Raw genomic sequence first — 23164 nt, 5'->3', positions numbered from 1 at the left:
CTTGGATAATTTTGCATTTGAACAATGCAGCCGATTTAACTGCTTTAAATTGATTTACAGCATGTCTTAGACATATAGATGAAGAATGTATTCTCTGAAGCATACTCTGCCAAGTTTCGTCTGAAAAATTGTTCTCCTAAATCCTCTTCCCATTGGTTCTTCTTCAGTCCTCCCCTCCATTATCTCTACAGGACTGACTCAAAACCAGTTTGATCTGTAGAGATAATAGAGGGAAAGACTGACTCAAAACCAGTTTGATCTGTAGAGCTAATGGAGGGAAGGACTAACTCAAAACCAGTTTGATCTGTAGAGATAATGGAGGGAAGGACTGACTCAAAACGGCAGGCAATCGTCTTAGAAAGTATCTTTACATCGCAATTCAGTCAAGAAATTGACCGAAATGAACCACACTCAAGAGTTTTAAAAAAATGTACTCTTACAATTTCCAAGTCATTTTTTTCCCTTGTTCAGAATAAGTGAGGTACGTGTTTGTCTCATTGTTGAGGGTAAAGAGTTTTGAGGAGAATGATTCCTCAAATACGGAAAGTAAGCGAGTTGATCTGAGATTATTATTATTTTTTTTTTCAAGCTCTCGCTCAGAAATCCGTCGGGTTCAGGGCATTTACCACACGGATTAAATTGCCAACACCATCTCTTCTACAGAGAGTTGCTCTTCTAGTTCAGCAGCTGTCTCAGGTTCAACTGTAGGAACATCTAAGTTCTCAAAGAAGGTGTGGAGTAAGGTGGCACTACCAGCTGATTCTGAAGTGTATAATTATGAGTAAAAGTTATGAAAGCATGAATTGACCTCTAAATCATCAACACGTGTGTTACCCAGCTCGTCAGATATCTCAGGTATGGTTTGATTTGCGGTTCTCTGATGCAGCTGGTGTGCTAGCATTGTCCCTGGTTTCTCGCCATGTTCATCACTGTTGTATCAAGATTTACTAATTCGATTTTCTGCTTCTGCTGGGTTTCATCTGATAGCAGTAGAGAGTTAAGTTAAGACACCAAGGGTTTCATCTGATAGCAGTAGAGAGTTAAGACACCAAGGGTTTCATCTGATAGCAGTAGAGAGTTAAGTTAAGACACCAAGGGTTTCATCTGATAGCAGTAGAGAGTTAAGACACCAAGGGTTTCATCTGATAGCAGTAGAGAGTTAAGACACCAAGGGTTTCATCTGATAGCAGTAGAGAGTTAAGTTAAGACACCAAGGGTTTCATCTGATAGCAGTAGAGAGTTAAGTTAAGACACCAAGGGTTTCATCTGATAGCAGTAGAGAGTTAAGACACCAAGGGTTTCATCTGATAGCAGTAGAGAGTTAAGTTAAGACACCAAGGGTTTCATCTGATAGCAGTAGAGAGTTAAGACACCAAGGGTTTCATCTGATAGCAGTAGAGAGTTAAGTTAAGACACCAAGGGTTTCATCTGATAGCAGTAGAGAGTTAAGTTAAGACACCAAGGGTTTCATCTGATAGCAGTAGAGAGTTAAGTTAAGACACCAAGGGTTTCATCTGATAGCAGTAGTGAGTTAAGTTAAGACACCAAGGGTTACATCTGATAGCAATAGAGAGTTAAGTTAAGACACCAAGGGTTTCATCTGATAGCAGTAGAGAGTTAAGACACCAAGGGTTTCATCTGATAGCAGTAGAGAGTTAAGACACCAAGGGTTTCATCTGATAGCAGTAGAGAGTTAAGCCTCCAAGGGCGATAATTAGGCTGTGTATAAGTAGTTTCATAGTAGGAGGAGAATGATCCTAAACGACTATAGCTTGGTAATCACACTGCCCGAAGTGACAATCTGTTGTCTAGGAAAAAGTAGTCAATACGTGAGAAGGTCTTATGACCGGTCTCCTGAAGAAAGACCTTATGACCTGTCTCCTGAAGAAAGACCTTATGACCGGTCTCCTGAAGAAAGACCTTATGACCTGTCTCCTGAAGAAAGACCTTATGACCGGTCTCCTGAAGAAAGACCTTATGACCTGTCTCCTGAAGAAAGACCTTATGACCGGTCTCCTGAAGAAAGACCTTATGACCTGTCTCCTGAAGAAAGACGATCTACTTTGAGGTGATTTAAATTAGATAGAACCCTTTTACGTTTCACTGGGTGATAAAATTAAAAAAAAAAAAAAAAGAACATTCCAGCTAGCAAAAGTGACCGAGCAGCCAGCTGACCCTCATGATATCAGGCCTAGCCATGTAAAGTCATCCAGCTGTCCCTCATGATATCAGGCCTAGCCATGTAAAGTCATCCAGCTGTCCCTCATGATATCAGGCCTAGCCATGTAAAGTCATCCAGCTGTCCCTCATGATATCAGGCCTAGCCATGTAAAGTCATCCAGCTGTCCCTCATGATATCAGGCCTAGCCATGTAAAGTCATCCAGCTGTCCCTCATGATATCAGGCCTAGCCATGTAAAGTCAACCAGCTGTCCCTCATGATATCAGGCCTAGCCATGTAAAGTCATCCAGCTGTCCCTCATGATATCAGGCCTAGCCATGTAAAGTCAACCAGCTGTCCCTCATGATATCAGGCCTAGCCATGTAAAGTCATCCAGCTGTCCCTCATGATATCAGGCCTAGCCATGTAAAGTCATCCAGCTGTCCCTCATGATATCAGGCCTAGCCATGTAAAGTCATCCAGCTGTCCCTCATGATATCAGGCCTAGCCATGTAAAGTCAACCAGCTGTCCCTCATGATATCAGGCCTAGCCATGTAAAGTCATCCAGCTGTCCCTCATGATATCAGGCCTAGCCATGTAAAGTCAACCAGCTGTCCCTCATGATATCAGGCCTAGCCATGTAAAGTCATCCAGCTGTCCCTCATGATATCAGGCCTAGCCATGTAAAGTCAACCAGCTGTCCCTCATGATATCAGGCCTAGCCATGTAAAGTCATCCAGCTGTCCCTCATGATATCAGGCCTAGCCATGTAAAGTCAACCAGCTGTCCCTCATGATATCAGGCCTAGCCATGTAAAGTCATCCAGCTGTCCCTCATGATATCAGGCCTAGCCATGTAAAGTCATCCAGCTGTCCCTCATGATATCAGGCCTAGCCATGTAAAGTCAACCAGCTGTCCCTCATGATATCAGGCCTAGCCATGTAAAGTCATCCAGCTGACCCTCATGATATCAGGCCTAGCCATGTAAAGTCATCCAGCTGTCCCTCATGATATCAGGCCTAGCCATGTAAAGTCAACCAGCTGTCCCTCATGATATCAGGCCTAGCCATGTAAAGTCATCCAGCTGTCCCTCATGATATCAGGCCTAGCCATGTAAAGTCATCCAGCTGTCCCTCATGATATCAGGCCTAGCCATGTAAAGTCATCCAGCTGTCCCTCATGATATCAGGCCTAGCCATGTAAAGTCATCCAGCTGTCCCTCATGATATCAGGCCTAGCCATGTAAAGTCAACCAGCTGTCCCTCATGATATCAGGCCTAGCCATGTAAAGTCATCCAGCTGTCCCTCATGATATCAGGCCTAGCCATGTAAAGTCAACCAGCTGTCCCTCATGATATCAGGCCTAGCCATGTAAAGTCATCCAGCTGTCCCTCATGATATCAGGCCTAGCCATGTAAAGTCAACCAGCTGTCCCTCATGATATCAGGCCTAGCCATGTAAAGTCAACCAGCTGTCCCTCATGATATCAGGCCTAGCCATGTAAAGTCAACCAGCTGTCCCTCATGATATCAGGCCTAGCCATGTAAAGTCAACCAGCTGTCCTCATGATATCAGGCCTAGCCATGTAAAGTCAACCAGCTGTCCCTCATGATATCAGGCATAGCCATGTAAAGTCAACCAGCTGTCCCTCATGATATCAGGCCTAGCCATGTAAAGTCAACCAGCTGTCCCTCATGATATCAGGCCTAGCCATGTAAAGTCAACCAGCTGTCCCTCATGATATCAGGCCTAGCCATGTAAAGTCAACCAGCTGTCCCTCATGATATCAGGCCTAGCCATGTAAAGTCAACCAACTGAACAAGGTAACCAACTCTGAAGTCTGGAAAAGAGATCCCACCTTGGTCAAGTAATAGAACAAGGTAATCCCAAAGATGTCCACACATGAAGTGCTTGTAGTGAGGAACACTAAACCTCTGGAGTAGAGAGCCCCGCTGAAATAGTGAAGGATTTAAAACAAGTTGTGCATAATTAATTAACAAGATACTTATTTACAACCTAAAACTAGGCTGTTTTTAAAAAGAAAAGTATAAAACATTTGATAAATCACATCTTACAGCGATAACCTCTAAGTTAGCAGCACTGTCTTTATAAAGACATGACCTAATAGAACTGTGCTTCTTCACGACACTGGAACTTTTCCAAGTCGAGGTTAAAGGTCAAGCTTTAGTAATACCAAATGTATTGCCACCGGGGCCCGCCGGTGTACCTGCTCACTGACTGTACACTACGCTAATGTTACTGCATGATCGTAGCAGGTTTACTAACCTGTTAGTTCTATAGTTGAAAAAAAAACACGTTTTCATGACTCCAACCTAAAATGTATGGCAACTTCTGACTTCAACTGTACGTTGTAAACGTTCATTCGTAAACTAGGTTGTAGCAACCTCCATGATGGGTAGAGGTAAAATTAGAGTTTCATGTAGTAGCCTAAATCTGTCACTGTTACATTGAACTGGGTGAATATGAATGACAGTAACCTAAACCTATCACTGTCACATTGAACTGGGTGAATATGAATGACAGTAACCTAAACCTGTCACTGTTACATTGAACTGGGTGAATATGAATGACAGTAACCTAAACCTATCATTGTTACATTGACCTGGGTGAATATGAATGACAGTAACCTAAACCTATCACTGTTACATTGACCTGGGTGAATATGAATGACAGTTATCCAATATGCTGTAATAGAATTAATGCCTTGAAAAAACATATTAAACTATCACCACTGATACATATCAACAGTATGAAATAACACGCATGGAATCATGTAGTAACCAAAAAGTGTTAAACAAATCAAAATATATTTTCAATTCTTCAAAGTAGCCACCCTTTGCCTTTGACAGCTTTGCACACTCTTGGCATTCTCTCAACCAGCTTCATGAGGAATGCTTTTCCAACAGTCTTGAAGGAGTTCCTACAAATGCTGAGCACTTGTTGGCTGCTTTTCCTTCACTCTGCGGTCCGACTCATTCCAGACCATCTCATTTGGGTTGAGGTCAGGTGATTGTGGAGGCCAGGTCATCTGATGTAGCACTCCATCACTCTCCTTCTTGATCAAATCAAATCAAATTTGATCAAATAGCCCTTACACAGCCTGGAGGTATGTTGGGTCATTGTTGTGTTGAATAACAAATGATAGTTCCTCTAAGCTCAAACCAGATGGGATGACGTATCACAGAATGCTGTGGTAGCCATGCTGGTTAAGTGGGCCTTGAATTCTAAATAAATGAGTGTCACCAGCAAAGCACTCCCACACCATAACACCTCCTCCTCCATGCTTCACGGTGGGAAATACACATGCAGAGATCATCCATTCACCCACACCACATCTCACAAAGACATGGCAATTGGTAGGACAAATCTCCAATTTGGACTCCAAACCAAAGGACAGATTTCCACCGGTCTAATGTCTATTACTCATGTTTCTTGGCCAAAGCAAGTCTCTTATTCTTATTGGTGTTTGACTACGAAGGCCTGATTCACACAGTCTCTGAACATTTGATGTTGATGTGTCTATTACTTTAACTGTGACGCATTTATTTGGACTGCAATTTCTGAGCCAGGTATCTCTAATGAACTTATCCTCTGCAGCAGAGGTGACTCTGGGTCTTCCTTTCCTGTGGCGGTCCTCATGAGAGCCAGTTTCATCACAGCGCTTGATGGTTTTTGCGGCTGCACTTGAAGAAACTTGACATTTTCCGTATCGACTGACCTTCATGTCTTAAAGTAATGGTGGACTGTCATTTCTCTTTGCTTATTTGATCTGTTCTTGCTATAATATGGACTTGGTCTTTTACCAATTAGGGCTATCTTCTGTATACCACCCATACCTTGTCACAACACAACTGATTGGCTCAAATGCATTAAGAAGGAAAGAAATTCCACAAAATTCACTTTTACCAAGGCACACCTGTTAATTGAAATGCATTCCAGGTGACTACCTCATGAAGTTGGTTGAGAGAATGCCAAGAGTGTGCAAAGCTGTCAAAGGCAAAGGGTGGCTATTTGAAGAATCTCAAATCTAAAACGTAATTTGATTTAACAATTTTTTTGGTTACTACATGATTCCATATGTGTTATTTCATAGTTTTGATGTCTTCATTATTATTCTACAATGAAGAAAATAGTAAAATATAGAAAAACCCTTGAATGAGTAGGTGTGTCCGAACTTTTCACTGGTAGTTTTATATATACAGTAAATACGTTAAGTCATACCTTTCTTTAGAATGATTTCCTGTTGCATTTCAAAAATAATCAACCTACAGCACCAGTCTTAACTTCACTCGCGTCATTCTTGTATTCAGAGATAAACATGGTAATGCTTTAAGTGATAGTTCCTACATGATAGTGCTCGCTTTCTTATCCAACTGATCAAACTGTGAACCCCGTTCATTGCTGCTTGCAGGTATATATTTTTTAAATGTTCTAACCCTTCCCTCCCACTTTCTTTCTCTTCCATTAGGTTGGATGTCTACAGGAAAGTCCCCAAAGACCTGACCCAGCCCACGTACACAGGAGCTGTGGGTGTGTAGCCCTACACACACACACACACACACACACACACACACACACACACACACACACACACACACACTTCTTTCTCATGGTTCAGCTGGTCAACTCACCTTTCAGTGTACAGGTATTTTATTTAATCAGGAAAGGCTCATTGAGATTATAATCTCTTTTTCAAGAGCGCCCTGGCCAAGATAGGCAGCACCAAGTCATTACAAAAAAACTACAGACAGACAACATGAAAAACTACAAGTAATCTAGTAAAAACCATTGAATTCACAAGAGTATAACAAAATCAGAAAACAACCAATTAAAAACATTGACAGGTCAGGGAATCAGCCTCAAAATCCTTCATCAGTGATTTAAAAACACCAATCGGGACAAGTTCTTCCAGTTTAAAAGTATTTTGTAAGGCGTTCCAAGACGATGGCCAGAGGACATAAAAGCCCTTTTACCAAATTCAGTTGGGACATTTGGAACAGTTAGCAGGACAAAGTTCAGCGAACGAAGAGACGACCCACCACATCTCTGAACAATACAAATGCACAAATAAAAAGGTAGTCAACCCCAAAATGGCTTCATAAATAAAAGTAATAGTGAAGGTACTGCCATACTCCAGGAACGTCTCCATTTAGGGAGGAGGGAACTTCTCCATTTAGGAGGGAACTTCTCCATTTAGGGAGGTGCAGTGGCGTCAGGAACTTCTCCATTTAGGGAGGTGCAGTGGCGTCAGGAACGTCTCCATTTAGGGAGGTGCAGTGGCGTCAGGAACGTCTCCATATAGGGAGGTGCAGTGGCGTCAGGAACGTCTCCATTTAGGGAGGTGCAGTGGCGTCAGGAACGTCTCCATTTAGGGAGGTGCAGTGGCGTCAGGAACGTCTCCATTTAGGGAGGTGCAGTGGTGTCAGGAACTTCTTCATGTAGGGAGGTGCAGTGGCGTCATACACCCCTGCTCACTACACGTTTTGATAGCTGGCCACTAGACTGATTTACCAATTTACATTTGTTTGGCTGACATGGGCTTATTGAGTGACTGTTGATGCACAACCACATTTTGAAACTGCACCTTGTGTATCCTGTTATTCTAACTCTCAGTAGCAAGCTGAGACCCCGACTGAAAACATCATGTATTTTTAAAATTGGTCCACGGGTCTATAAAACGGGGGGCAGCATATGGCCCGCGGGCCTCCAGTTGACCATCCCTGCTCTACACTCTCTCTCCTCCCCAAAATACGATAGTGCATGCACTAGATGGATCTAGCGTCCTGCCCAGGCATCTGTAGGGAAAATTGAGGTGGGGGGTGGGAAGGGAACTCTTTGCCTGCCCCCAAAAATGTTTCTGACAAATCTTTTTTTAATAAATAATTATAATGAAATGTGGGCTTTTAAAAGGAAGATCAGTCGTTAATTTATCATCAGAAATGAAGTAAACATGACCCATATGGGCATAACGCCACTGGGTAGGTGGATACCTGTCATTACTCAGGGGAAACGTAACCGTGTGTAAGAGAATGTTAATGATTACCTGTGCCCCGCCCCCTCAGCCCTCAGGCATTCTAGAACTGTCAGTCAGTCCTCAGGCATTCTAAAACTGTCAGTCAGTCCTCTGGTATCCAGTGGAATCTTTTGTTTCTTTGTTCTGTCATGTTGTTTTCCTGTTTTGTCACCAGGCTGTCACCGTGTCAGGCGCCTGACAGTGATTATACACTGGGATTACTAGGCGATCAGCTATGTGGTTGTTTTGTTTCAGTTTCCTAATCATTACCAGTGTTGATTCATCATTGGACCATCCCTGATGACATCACGGGAGGATGTCAACATTAACATTGCCTTCTGACATCACTGGGGGGCAGGTCACATGTGTATGATGTCATTGAGGCTGAGTGAGTGTCTCTCCAGGTCTTGCACTACTCCATATTGACCACTGACCCCTAGCCCCTTTAGAAAGTTCTCGGAGGGGCACCCCTAGTCCCTTTGTGAAGACTGAAAGGTATTTAATTAGTGTGATGAGATATGGTACAGATTCCTGTTATTGTACGGTAGGATACCATCTTGATACCATAGTATTGCTAGTACTTACAGTAACCATTCCTTCCATATCTAGGAATGACTATGCTAGTGTCTAGGGGTCCAGTTAGTTGTTGTTATTCTTCTGAACAGGTAGACTCATAGTTCACATGTATTCACCACAGTGAACCCCTAAGAGCCCCCCCCCCTTCCCCCTAAGAGCCTCCTCTCCCCCTTACAGAGCCTCCTCTCCCCCTTACAGAGCCTCCTCCCCCCCACTTACAGAGCCTCTTCTCCCCCTTACAGAGCCTCCTCTCCCCCCCTTACAGATCCTCCTCTCTCCCCCTTACAGAGCCTCCCCTTTACAGAGCCTCCCCCTTACAGAGCCTCCTCTCCCCCTTACATAGCCTCCTCTCTCCCCCTTACAGAGCCTCCTCTCCCCCCTTACAGAGCCTCCTCTCCCCCTTAGAGCCTCCTCTCCCCCCCTTACAGAGCCTCCTCTCTCCCCCTTACAGAGCCTCCTCTCTCCCCCTTACAGAGCCTCCTCTCTCCCCCTTACAGAACCTCCCCCTTACAGAGCCTCCTCTCTCCCCCTTACAGAGCCTCCCCCTTACAGAGCCTCCCCCTTACAGAGCCTCCTCTCCCCCCCTTACAGAGCCTCCTCTCCCCCCTTACAGAGCCTCCTCTCCCCCCTTACAGAGCCTCCTCTCCCCCCCTTAGAGCCTCCTCTCCCCCCCTTAGAGCCTCCTCTCCCCCCCTTTGAGCCTCCTCTCCCCCCCTTTGAGCCTCCTCTCTCCCCCTTACAGAGCCTCCTCTCTCCCCTTACAGAGCCTCCTCTCCCCCCTTACAGAGCCTCCTCTCCCCCTTACAGAGCCTCCTCTCCCCCTTACAGAGCCTCCTCTCCCCCTTACAGAGCCTCCTTTCCCCCCCTTACAGAGCCTCCTCTCCCCCTTTGAGCCTCCTCTCCCCCCCTTTGAGCCTCCTCTCCCCCCTTACAGAGCCTCCTCTCCCCCCTTACAGAGCCTCCTCTCCCCCCCTTAGAGCCTCCTCCCCCCCTTAGAGCCTCCCCCCCTTACAGAGCCTCCTCCCCCCCTTAGAGCCTCCTCTCTCCCCTTACAGAGCCTCCCCCTTAGAGCCTCCTCTCCCCTCTAAAGGTCACCTATTTGACCCTTTATCGTGTGTTGTCTGCTCCTGGATGCCAGTGGGTTCAGTCCCCTTCAGGGTTTTTCACTGATGTAAATAAATACTACACATGTTAGGTTGGTTTCGTCAGTCCCAAAGTTAGCCAATAAACAACTTCAACACAAATACATGATATATGAATACTTATGAGCCTAAAGCTGGCTCAATAGATATTCCTTGGGCAGCCAAGTTGAATTAATTAAAAATGAATTATGTGTAAAAGAGCTTTTAGTTTTCTCACCATAAGCCAGGCGATCAGACCAGTATTTGTGTAGATAAATTTAACTTGGGCCTAGTTTTCACATGACATTTACTTTAGAAGCAGAAGTTTAGAAGTTACACCTAGTTGTGTCACCATGGTGACGTATAGTTACGCTGTCACGGCTCTGACAATGTTACTGGGATCAGCTTCCACCAGCTGACATCAATAACCTGACCCCTCTCCTTCAATGACCAACACACACACACACACGCTCACACACACATATATATATATACACACACACACACACACATACACACACACGCTCACACACACACACACACACACATATACACACACACACGCGCTCACACACACACACACACACATATACACACACGCGCTCACACAACACACACACACACACACACACACACACACACACACACACACACACACACACACACACACACACACACACACACACACATACACACACACACACGTCTTGTAAGGTAGAGAAAGATTACGTGTCCTGTCCTATAATGAACCTGAATGACTGATCTGTGTTAGAGTGGCTGACACCATTCTATAGTGTTGTCTTAGTTAAACATTTACCTTATGTAAACCTTTTTAGAATCAACACCACAGGGACAGCTCGTCCAATGACGTTGCTCAACCACAAGATCACATGACACGCTGAGTACCTAGGAGACGGTCGCCGCGTAAACAAGCTTCACCTTGCTGAGAGAGCTCCCCATGACTCACTGTCCGACTGCGGTCACGTGGTCTCCATGGTAACGAGAGAACCGGATAGACCGCTGTTACAGACAACTGGGTAGAGTCCCACATGGCACCCTATTCCCTACATCCTTATCGGCCCTGGTCATAAGTAGTGCACTCTGTAGGGAACATGGTGCATTTGGGATGCGGATCAGATCCTTCCTGTATTTAACACAGGCTGTTGCATGTAAATATAGAGCTCAGTACCAGAGGACCGGTCCAGGGATCTTCAATAGGCTGTTACATGTAAATATAGAGCTCAGTACCAGAGGACCGGTCCAGGGTTCTTCAATAGGCTGTTACATGTAAATATAGAGCTCAGTACCAGAGGACCGGTCCAGGGTTCTTCAATAGGCTGCTGTTACATGTAAATATAGAGCTCAGTACCAGAGGACCGGTCCAGGGTTCTTCAATAGGCTGTTACATGTAAATATAGAGCTCAGTACCAGAGGACCGGTCCAGGGTTCTTCAATAGGCTGTTACATGTAAATATAGAGCTCAGTACCAGAGGACCGGTCCAGGGTTCTTCAATAGGCTGTTACATGTAAATATAGAGCTCAGTACCAGAGGACCGGTCCAGGGTTCTTCAATAGGCTGTTACATGTAAATATAGAGCTCAGTACCAGAGGACCGGTCCAGGGCTCTTCAATAGGCTGCTGTTACATGTAAATATAGAGCTCAGTACCAGAGGACCGGTCCAGGGTTCTTCAATAGGCTGCTGTTACATGTAAATATAGAGCTCAGTACCAGAGGACCGGTCCAGGGTTCTTCAATAGGCTGCTGCTACATGTAAATATAGAGCTCAGTACCAGAGGACCGGTCCAGGGTTCTTCAATAGGCTGCTGTTACATGTAAATATAGAGCTCAGTACCAGAGGACCGGTCCAGGGTTCTTCAATAGGCTGCTGTTACATGTAAATATAGAGCTCAGTACCAGAGGACCGGTCCAGGGTTCTTCAATAGGCTGCTGTTACATGTAAATATAGAGCTCAGTACCAGAGGACCGGTCCAGGGTTCTTCAATAGGCTGCTGTTACATGTAAATATAGAGCTCAGTACCAGAGGACCGGTCCAGGGTTCTTCAACAGGCTGCTGTTACATGTAAATATAGAGCTCAGTACCAGAGGACCGGTCCAGGGTTCTTCAATAGGCTGCTGTTACATGTAAATATAGAGCTCAGTACCAGAGGACCGGTCCAGGGTTCTTCAATAGGTTGTTACATGTAAATATAGAGCTCAGTACCAGAGGACCGGTCCAGGGTTCTTCAATAGGCTGTTACATGTAAATATAGAGCTCAGTACCAGAGGACCGGTCCAGGGTTCTTCAATAGGCTGCTGTTACATGTAAATATAGAGCTCAGTACCAGAGGACCGGTCCAGGGTTCTTCAATAGGCTGTTACATGTAAATATAGAGCTCAGTACCAGAGGACCGGTCCAGGGTTCTTCAATAGGCTGTTACATGTAAATATAGAGCTCAGTACCAGAGGACCGGTCCAGGGTTCTTCAATAGGCTGCTGTTACATGTAAATATAGAGCTCAGTACCAGAGGACCGGTCCAGGGTTCTTCAATAGGCTGTTACATGTAAATATAGAGCTCAGTACCAGAGGACCGGTCCAGGGTTCTTCAATAGGCTGCTGTTACATGTAAATATAGAGCTCAGTACCAGAGGACCGGTCCAGGGTTCTTCAATAGGTTGTTACATGTAAATATAGAGCTCAGTACCAGAGGACCGGTCCAGGGTTCTTCAATAGGCTGCTGTTACACGTAAATATAGAGCTCAGTACCAGAGGACCGGTCCAGGGTTCTTCAATAGGCTGCTGTTACATGTAAATATAGAGCTCAGTACCAGAGGACCGGTCCAGGGTTCTTCAACAGGCTGCTGTTACATGTAAATATAGAGCTCAGTACCAGAGGACCGGTTCAGGGTTCTTCAATAGGTTGTTACATGTAAATATAGAGCTCAGTACCAGAGGACCGGTCCAGGGTTCTTCAATAGGCTGCTGTTACATGTAAATATAGAGCTCAGTACCAGAGGACCGGTCCAGGGTTCTTCAACAGGCTGTTACATGTAAATATAGAGCTCAGTACCAGAGGACCGGTCCAGGGTTCTTCAATAGGTTGTTACATGTAAATATAGAGCTCAGTACCAGAGGACCGGTCCAGGGTTCTTCAACAGGCTGCTGTTACATGTAAATATAGAGGTCAGTACCAGAGGACCGGTCCAGGGTTCTTCAATAGGCTGCTGTTACATGTAAATATAGAGCTCAGTACCAGAGGACCGGTCCAGGGTTCTTCAATAGGCTGTTACATGTAAATATAGAGCTCAGTACCAGAGGACCGGTCCAGGGTTCTTCAATAGGCTGCTGTTACATGTAAATATAGAGCTCAGTACCAGAGGACCGGTCCAGGGTTCTTCAACAGGCTGCTGTTACATGTAAATATAGAGCTCAGTACCAGAGGACCGGTCCAGGGTTCTTCAATAGGCTGCTGTTACATGTAAATATAGAGCTCAGTACCAGAGGACCGGTCCAGGGTTCTTCAATAGGCTGTTACATGTAAATATAGAGCTCAGTACCAGAGGACCGGTCCAGGGTTCTTCAATAGGCTGCTGTTACATGTAAATATAGAGCTCAGTACCAGAGGACCGGTCCAGGGTTCTTCAATAGGCTGCTGTTACATGTAAATATAGAGCTCAGTACCAGAGGACCGGTCCAGGGTTCTTCAATAGGCTGCTGTTACATGTAAATATAGAGGTCAGTACCAGAGGACCGGTCCAGGGTTCTTCAATAGGCTGTTACATGTAAATATAGAGCTCAGTACCAGAGGACCGGTCCAGGGTTCTTCAATAGGCTGTTACATGTAAATATAGAGCTCAGTACCAGAGGACCGGTCCAGGGTTCTTCAATAGGCTGCTGTTACATGTAAATATAGAGCTCAGTACCAGAGGACCGGTCCAGGGTTCTTCAATAGGCTGCTGTTACATGTAAATATAGAGCTCAGTACCAGAGGACCGGTCCAGGGTTCTTCAATAGGTTGTTACATGTAAATATAGAGCTCAGTACCAGAGGACCGGTCCAGGGTTCTTCAATAGGCTGCTGTTACATGTAAATATAGAGCTCAGTACCAGAGGACCGGTCCAGGGTTCTTCAATAGGCTGTTACATGTAAATATAGAGCTCAGTACCAGAGGACCGGTCCAGGGTTCTTCAACAGGCTGCTGTTACATGTAAATATAGAGCTCAGTACCAGAGGACCGGTCCAGGGTTCTTCAATAGGCTGCTGTTACATGTAAATATAGAGCTCAGTACCAGAGGACCGGTCCAGGGTTCTTCAATAGGCTGTTACATGTAAATATAGAGCTCAGTACCAGAGGACCGGTCCAGGGTTCTTCAATAGGCTGTTACATGTAAATATAGAGCTCAGTACCAGAGGACCGGTCCAGGGTTCTTCAACAGGCTGCTGTTACATGTAAATATAGAGCTCAGTACCAGAGGACCGGTCCAGGGTTCTTCAATAGGCTGCTGTTACATGTAAATATAGAGCTCAGTACCAGAGGACCGGTCCAGGGTTCTTCAATAGGCTGTTACATGTAAATATAGAGCTCAGTACCAGAGGACCGGTCCAGGGTTCTTCAATAGGCTGTTACATGTAAATATAGAGCTCAGTACCAGAGGACCGGTCCAGGGTTCTTCAACAGGCTGCTGTTACATGTAAATATAGAGCTCAGTACCAGAGGACCGGTCCAGGGTTCTTCAATAGGCTGCTGTTACATGTAAATATAGAGGTCAGTACCAGAGGACCGGTCCAGGGTTCTTCAATAGGCTGTTACATGTAAATATAGAGCTCAGTACCAGAGGACCGGTCCAGGGTTCTTCAATAGGCTGCTGTTACATGTAAATATAGAGCTCAGTACCAGAGGACCGGTCCAGGGTTCTTCAATAGGCTGCTGTTACATGTAAATATAGAGCTCAGTACCAGAGGACCGGTCCAGGGTTCTTCAATAGGCTGCTGTTACATGTAAATATAGAGCTCAGTACCAGAGGACCGGTCCAGGGTTCTTCAATAGGCTGCTGTTACATGTAAATATAGAGTTCAGTACCAGAGGACCGGTCCAGGGTTCTTCAATAGGCTGCTGTTACATGTAAATATAGAGCTCAGTACCAGAGGACCGGTCCAGGGTTCTTCAATAGGTTGTTACATGTAAATATAGAGCTCAGTACCAGAGGACCGGTCCAGGGTTCTTCAATAGGCTGCTGTTACATGTAAATATAGAGCTCAGTACCAGAGGACCGGTCCAGGGTTCTTCAATAGGCTGCTGTTACATGTAAATATAGAGCTCAGTACCAGAGGACCGGTCCAGGGTTCTTCAATAGGTTGTTACATGTAAATATAGAGCTCAGTACCAGAGGACCGGTCCAGGGTTCTTCAATAGGCTGTTACATGTAAATATAGAGCTCAGTACCAGAGGACCGGTCCAGGGTTCTTCAATAGGCTGCTGTTACATGTAAATATAGAGCTCAGTACCAGAGGACCGGTCCAGGGTTCTTCAATAGGCTGTTACATGTAAATATAGAGCTCAGTACCAGAGGACCGGTCCAGGGTTCTTCAATAGGCTGTTACATGTAAATATAGAGCTCAGTACCAGAGGACCGGTCCAGGGTTCTTCAATAGGCTGCTGTTACATGTAAATATAGAGCTCAGTACCAGAGGACCGGTCCAGGGTTCTTCAATAGGCTGTTACATGTAAATATAGAGCTCAGTACCAGAGGACCGGTCCAGGGTTCTTCAATAGGCTGCTGTTACATGTAAATATAGAGCTCAGTACCAGAGGACCGGTCCAGGGTTCTTCAATAGGTTGTTACATGTAAATATAGAGCTCAGTACCAGAGGACCGGTCCAGGGTTCTTCAATAGGCTGCTGTTACACGTAAATATAGAGCTCAGTACCAGAGGACCGGTCCAGGGTTCTTCAATAGGCTGCTGTTACATGTAAATATAGAGCTCAGTACCAGAGGACCGGTCCAGGGTTCTTCAACAGGCTGCTGTTACATGTAAATATAGAGCTCAGTACCAGAGGACCGGTTCAGGGTTCTTCAATAGGTTGTTACATGTAAATATAGAGCTCAGTACCAGAGGACCGGTCCAGGGTTCTTCAATAGGCTGCTGTTACATGTAAATATAGAGCTCAGTACCAGAGGACCGGTCCAGGGTTCTTCAACAGGCTGTTACATGTAAATATAGAGCTCAGTACCAGAGGACCGGTCCAGGGTTCTTCAATAGGTTGTTACATGTAAATATAGAGCTCAGTACCAGAGGACCGGTCCAGGGTTCTTCAACAGGCTGCTGTTACATGTAAATATAGAGGTCAGTACCAGAGGACCGGTCCAGGGTTCTTCAATAGGCTGCTGTTACATGTAAATATAGAGCTCAGTACCAGAGGACCGGTCCAGGGTTCTTCAATAGGCTGTTACATGTAAATATAGAGCTCAGTACCAGAGGACCGGTCCAGGGTTCTTCAATAGGCTGCTGTTACATGTAAATATAGAGCTCAGTACCAGAGGACCGGTCCAGGGTTCTTCAACAGGCTGCTGTTACATGTAAATATAGAGCTCAGTACCAGAGGACCGGTCCAGGGTTCTTCAATAGGCTGCTGTTACATGTAAATATAGAGGTCAGTACCAGAGGACCGGTCCAGGGTTCTTCAATAGGCTGTTACATGTAAATATAGAGCTCAGTACCAGAGGACCGGTCCAGGGTTCTTCAATAGGCTGCTGTTACATGTAAATATAGAGCTCAGTACCAGAGGACCGGTCCAGGGTTCTTCAATAGGCTGCTGTTACATGTAAATATAGAGCTCAGTACCAGAGGACCGGTCCAGGGTTCTTCAATAGGCTGCTGTTACATGTAAATATAGAGGTCAGTACCAGAGGACCGGTCCAGGGTTCTTCAATAGGCTGTTACATGTAAATATAGAGCTCAGTACCAGAGGACCGGTCCAGGGTTCTTCAATAGGCTGTTACATGTAAATATAGAGCTCAGTACCAGAGGACCGGTCCAGGGTTCTTCAATAGGCTGCTGTTACATGTAAATATAGAGCTCAGTACCAGAGGACCGGTCCAGGGTTCTTCAATAGGCTGCTGTTACATGTAAATATAGAGCTCAGTACCAGAGGACCGGTCCAGGGTTCTTCAATAGGTTGTTACATGTAAATATAGAGCTCAGTACCAGAGGACCGGTCCAGGGTTCTTCAATAGGCTGCTGTTACATGTAAATATAGAGCTCAGTACCAGAGGACCGGTCCAGGGTTCTTCAATAGGCTGTTACATGTAAATATAGAGCTCAGTACCAGAGGACCGGTCCAGGGTTCTTCAACAGGCTGCTGTTACATGTAAATATAGAGCTCAGTACCAGAGGACCGGTCCAGGGTTCTTCAATAGGCTGCTGTTACATGTAAATATAGAGCTCAGTACCAGAGGACCGGTCCAGGGTTCTTCAATAGGCTGTTACATGTAAATATAGAGCTCAGTACCAGAGGACCGGTCCAGGGTTCTTCAATAGGCTGTTACATGTAAATATAGAGCTCAGTACCAGAGGACCGGTCCAGGGTTCTTCAACAGGCTGCTGTTACATGTAAATATAGAGCTCAGTACCAGAGGACCGGTCCAGGGTTCTTCAATAGGCTGCTGTTACATGTAAATATAGAGCTCAGTACCAGAGGACCGGTCCAGGGTTCTTCAATAGGCTGTTACATGTAAATATAGAGCTCAGTACCAGAGGACCGGTCCAGGGTTCTTCAATAGGCTGTTACATGTAAATATAGAGCTCAGTACCAGAGGACCGGTCCAGGGTTCTTCAACAGGCTGCTGTTACATGTAAATATAGAGCTCAGTACCAGAGGACCGGTCCAGGGTTCTTCAATAGGCTGCTGTTACATGTAAATATAGAGGTCAGTACCAGAGGACCGGTCCAGGGTTCTTCAATAGGCTGTTACATGTAAATATAGAGCTCAGTACCAGAGGACCGGTCCAGGGTTCTTCAATAGGCTGCTGTTACATGTAAATATAGAGCTCAGTACCAGAGGACCGGTCCAGGGTTCTTCAATAGGCTGCTGTTACATGTAAATATAGAGCTCAGTACCAGAGGACCGGTCCAGGGTTCTTCAATAGGCTGCTGTTACATGTAAATATAGAGCTCAGTACCAGAGGACCGGTCCAGGGTTCTTCAATAGGCTGCTGTTACATGTAAATATAGAGTTCAGTACCAGAGGACCGGTCCAGGGTTCTTCAATAGGCTGCTGTTACATGTAAATATAGAGCTCAGTACCAGAGGACCGGTCCAGGGTTCTTCAATAGGTTGTTACATGTAAATATAGAGCTCAGTACCAGAGGACCGGTCCAGGGTTCTTCAATAGGCTGCTGTTACATGTAAATATAGAGCTCAGTACCAGAGGACCGGTCCAGGGTTCTTCAATAGGCTGTTACATGTAAATATAGAGCTCAGTACCAGAGGACCGGTCCAGGGTTCTTCAACAGGCTGCTGTTACATGTAAATATAGAGCTCAGTACCAGAGGACCGGTCCAGGGTTCTTCAATAGGCTGCTGTTACATGTAAATATAGAGCTCAGTACCAGAGGACCGGTCCAGGGTTCTTCAATAGGCTGTTACATGTAAATATAGAGCTCAGTACCAGAGGACCGGTCCAGGGTTCTTCAATAGGCTGTTACATGTAAATATAGAGCTCAGTACCAGAGGACCGGTCCAGGGTTCTTCAACAGGCTGCTGTTACATGTAAATATAGAGCTCAGTACCAGAGGACCGGTCCAGGGTTCTTCAATAGGCTGTTACATGTAAATATAGAGCTCAGTACCAGAGGACCGGTCCAGGGTTCTTCAATAGGCTGTTACATGTAAATATAGAGCTCAGTACCAGAGGACCGGTCCAGGGTTCTTCAATAGGCTGCTGTTACACGTAAATATAGAGCTCAGTACCAGAGGACCGGTCCAGGGTTCTTCAATAGGCTGCTGTTACATGTAAATATAGAGCTCAGTACCAGAGGACCGGTCCAGGGTTCTTCAACAGGCTGCTGTTACATGTAAATATAGAGCTCAGTACCAGAGGACCGGTTCAGGGTTCTTCAATAGGTTGTTACATGTAAATATAGAGCTCAGTACCAGAGGACCGGTCCAGGGTTCTTCAATAGGCTGCTGTTACATGTAAATATAGAGCTCAGTACCAGAGGACCGGTCCAGGGTTCTTCAACAGGCTGTTACATGTAAATATAGAGCTCAGTACCAGAGGACCGGTCCAGGGTTCTTCAATAGGTTGTTACATGTAAATATAGAGCTCAGTACCAGAGGACCGGTCCAGGGTTCTTCAACAGGCTGCTGTTACATGTAAATATAGAGGTCAGTACCAGAGGACCGGTCCAGGGTTCTTCAATAGGCTGCTGTTACATGTAAATATAGAGCTCAGTACCAGAGGACCGGTCCAGGGTTCTTCAATAGGCTGTTACATGTAAATATAGAGCTCAGTACCAGAGGACCGGTCCAGGGTTCTTCAATAGGCTGCTGTTACATGTAAATATAGAGCTCAGTACCAGAGGACCGGTCCAGGGTTCTTCAACAGGCTGCTGTTACATGTAAATATAGAGCTCAGTACCAGAGGACCGGTCCAGGGTTCTTCAATAGGCTGCTGTTACATGTAAATATAGAGGTCAGTACCAGAGGACCGGTCCAGGGTTCTTCAATAGGCTGTTACATGTAAATATAGAGCTCAGTACCAGAGGACCGGTCCAGGGTTCTTCAATAGGCTGCTGTTACATGTAAATATAGAGCTCAGTACCAGAGGACCGGTCCAGGGTTCTTCAATAGGCTGCTGTTACATGTAAATATAGAGCTCAGTACCAGAGGACCGGTCCAGGGTTCTTCAATAGGCTGCTGTTACATGTAAATATAGAGCTCAGTACCAGAGGACCGGTCCAGGGTTCTTCAATAGGCTGTTACATGTAAATATAGAGCTCAGTACCAGAGGACCGGTCCAGGGTTCTTCAATAGGCTGCTGTTACATGTAAATATAGAGCTCAGTACCAGAGGACCGGTCCAGGGTTCTTCAATAGGCTGCTGTTACATGTAAATATAGAGCTCAGTACCAGAGGACCGGTCCAGGGTTCTTCAATAGGTTGTTACATGTAAATATAGAGCTCAGTACCAGAGGACCGGTCCAGGGTTCTTCAATAGGCTGCTGTTACATGTAAATATAGAGCTCAGTACCAGAGGACCGGTCCAGGGTTCTTCAATAGGCTGTTACATGTAAATATAGAGCTCAGTACCAGAGGACCGGTCCAGGGTTCTTCAACAGGCTGCTGTTACATGTAAATATAGAGCTCAGTACCAGAGGACCGGTCCAGGGTTCTTCAATAGGCTGCTGTTACATGTAAATATAGAGCTCAGTACCAGAGGACCGGTCCAGGGTTCTTCAATAGGCTGTTACATGTAAATATAGAGCTCAGTACCAGAGGACCGGTCCAGGGTTCTTCAATAGGCTGTTACATGTAAATATAGAGCTCAGTACCAGAGGACCGGTCCAGGGTTCTTCAACAGGCTGCTGTTACATGTAAATATAGAGCTCAGTACCAGAGGACCGGTCCAGGGTTCTTCAATAGGCTGCTGTTACATGTAAATATAGAGCTCAGTACCAGAGGACCGGTCCAGGGTTCTTCAATAGGCTGTTACATGTAAATATAGAGCTCAGTACCAGAGGACCGGTCCAGGGTTCTTCAATAGGCTGTTACATGTAAATATAGAGCTCAGTACCAGAGGACCGGTCCAGGGTTCTTCAACAGGCTGCTGTTACATGTAAATATAGAGCTCAGTACCAGAGGACCGGTCCAGGGTTCTTCAATAGGCTGCTGTTACATGTAAATATAGAGGTCAGTACCAGAGGACCGGTCCAGGGTTCTTCAATAGGCTGTTACATGTAAATATAGAGCTCAGTACCAGAGGACCGGTCCAGGGTTCTTCAATAGGCTGCTGTTACATGTAAATATAGAGCTCAGTACCAGAGGACCGGTCCAGGGTTCTTCAATAGGCTGCTGTTACATGTAAATATAGAGCTCAGTACCAGAGGACCGGTCCAGGGTTCTTCAATAGGCTGCTGTTACATGTAAATATAGAGCTCAGTACCAGAGGACCGGTCCAGGGTTCTTCAATAGGCTGCTGTTACATGTAAATATAGAGTTCAGTACCAGAGGACCGGTCCAGGGTTCTTCAATAGGCTGCTGTTACATGTAAATATAGAGCTCAGTACCAGAGGACCGGTCCAGGGTTCTTCAATAGGTTGTTACATGTAAATATAGAGCTCAGTACCAGAGGACCGGTCCAGGGTTCTTCAATAGGCTGCTGTTACATGTAAATATAGAGCTCAGTACCAGAGGACCGGTCCAGGGTTCTTCAATAGGCTGTTACATGTAAATATAGAGCTCAGTACCAGAGGACCGGTCCAGGGTTCTTCAACAGGCTGCTGTTACATGTAAATATAGAGCTCAGTACCAGAGGACCGGTCCAGGGTTCTTCAATAGGCTGCTGTTACATGTAAATATAGAGGTCAGTACCAGAGGACCGGTCCAGGGTTCTTCAATAGGCTGTTACATGTAAATATAGAGCTCAGTACCAGAGGACCGGTCCAGGGTTCTTCAATAGGCTGCTGTTACATGTAAATATAGAGCTCAGTACCAGAGGACCGGTCCAGGGTTCTTCAATAGGCTGCTGTTACATGTAAATATAGAGCTCAGTACCAGAGGACCGGTCCAGGGTTCTTCAATAGGCTGCTGTTACATGTAAATATAGAGCTCAGTACCAGAGGACCGGTCCAGGGTTCTTCAATAGGCTGCTGTTACATGTAAATATAGAGTTCAGTACCAGAGGACCGGTCCAGGGTTCTTCAATAGGCTGCTGTTACATGTAAATATAGAGCTCAGTACCAGAGGACCGGTCCAGGGTTCTTCAATAGGTTGTTACATGTAAATATAGAGCTCAGTACCAGAGGACCGGTCCAGGGTTCTTCAATAGGCTGCTGTTACATGTAAATATAGAGCTCAGTACCAGAGGACCGGTCCAGGGTTCTTCAATAGGCTGTTACATGTAAATATAGAGCTCAGTACCAGAGGACCGGTCCAGGGTTCTTCAACAGGCTGCTGTTACATGTAAATATAGAGCTCAGTACCAGAGGACCGGTCCAGGGTTCTTCAATAGGCTGCTGTTACATGTAAATATAGAGCTCAGTACCAGAGGACCGGTCCAGGGTTCTTCAATAGGCTGTTACATGTAAATATAGAGCTCAGTACCAGAGGACCGGTCCAGGGTTCTTCAATAGGCTGTTACATGTAAATATAGAGCTCAGTACCAGAGGACCGGTCCAGGGTTCTTCAACAGGCTGCTGTTACATGTAAATATAGAGCTCAGTACCAGAGGACCGGTCCAGGGTTCTTCAATAGGCTGTTACATGTAAATATAGAGCTCAGTACCAGAGGACCGGTCCAGGGTTCTTCAATAGGCTGTTACATGTAAATATAGAGCTCAGTACCAGAGGACCGGTCCAGGGTTCTTCAATAGGCTGTTACATGTAAATATAGAGCTCAGTACCAGAGGACCGGTCCAGGGTTCTTCAACAGGCTGCTGTTACATGTAAATATAGAGCTCAGTACCAGAGGACCGGTCCAGGGTTCTTCAATAGGCTGCTGTTACATGTAAATATAGAGGTCAGTACCAGAGGACCGGTCCAGGGTTCTTCAATAGGCTGTTACATGTAAATATAGAGCTCAGTACCAGAGGACCGGTCCAGGGTTCTTCAATAGGCTGCTGTTACATGTAAATATAGAGCTCAGTACCAGAGGACCGGTCCAGGGTTCTTCAATAGGCTGCTGTTACATGTAAATATAGAGCTCAGTACCAGAGGACCGGTCCAGGGTTCTTCAATAGGCTGCTGTTACATGTAAATATAGAGCTCAGTACCAGAGGACCGGTCCAGGGTTCTTCAATAGGCTGTTACATGTAAATATAGAGCTCAGTACCAGAGGACCGGTCCAGGGTTCTTCAATAGGCTGCTGTTACATGTAAATATAGAGCTCAGTACCAGAGGACCGGTCCAGGGTTCTTCAATAGGCTGCTGTTACATGTAAATATAGAGCTCAGTACCAGAGGACCGGTCCAGGGTTCTTCAATAGGTTGTTACATGTAAATATAGAGCTCAGTACCAGAGGACCGGTCCAGGGTTCTTCAATAGGTTGTTACATGTAAA

The 23164-nt window shown here is 45.6% G+C and overlaps 1 protein-coding gene across 1 annotated transcript in view; it reads left to right on the top strand.

The window, feature by feature from the left end:
- Positions 1–23164, top strand: part of LOC110504351 — a 76661-nt gene that overhangs the window by 23343 nt on the left and 30154 nt on the right. The window contains exon 2 of the mRNA XM_036970534.1: positions 6651–6712. The gene's annotated coding sequence lies outside the window, so the exon portion shown is untranslated. The remainder of the gene's footprint in view (positions 1–6650; positions 6713–23164) is intronic.

Source organism: Oncorhynchus mykiss, chromosome 31, assembly GCF_013265735.2.
Source record: "Oncorhynchus mykiss isolate Arlee chromosome 31, USDA_OmykA_1.1, whole genome shotgun sequence".
In the NCBI taxonomy this organism is placed as follows: Eukaryota; Metazoa; Chordata; class Actinopteri; order Salmoniformes; family Salmonidae; genus Oncorhynchus; species Oncorhynchus mykiss.
The sequence above is the reverse complement of the archived record's forward strand: the minus strand, read 5'-3'. Positions and strand labels throughout refer to the sequence as shown.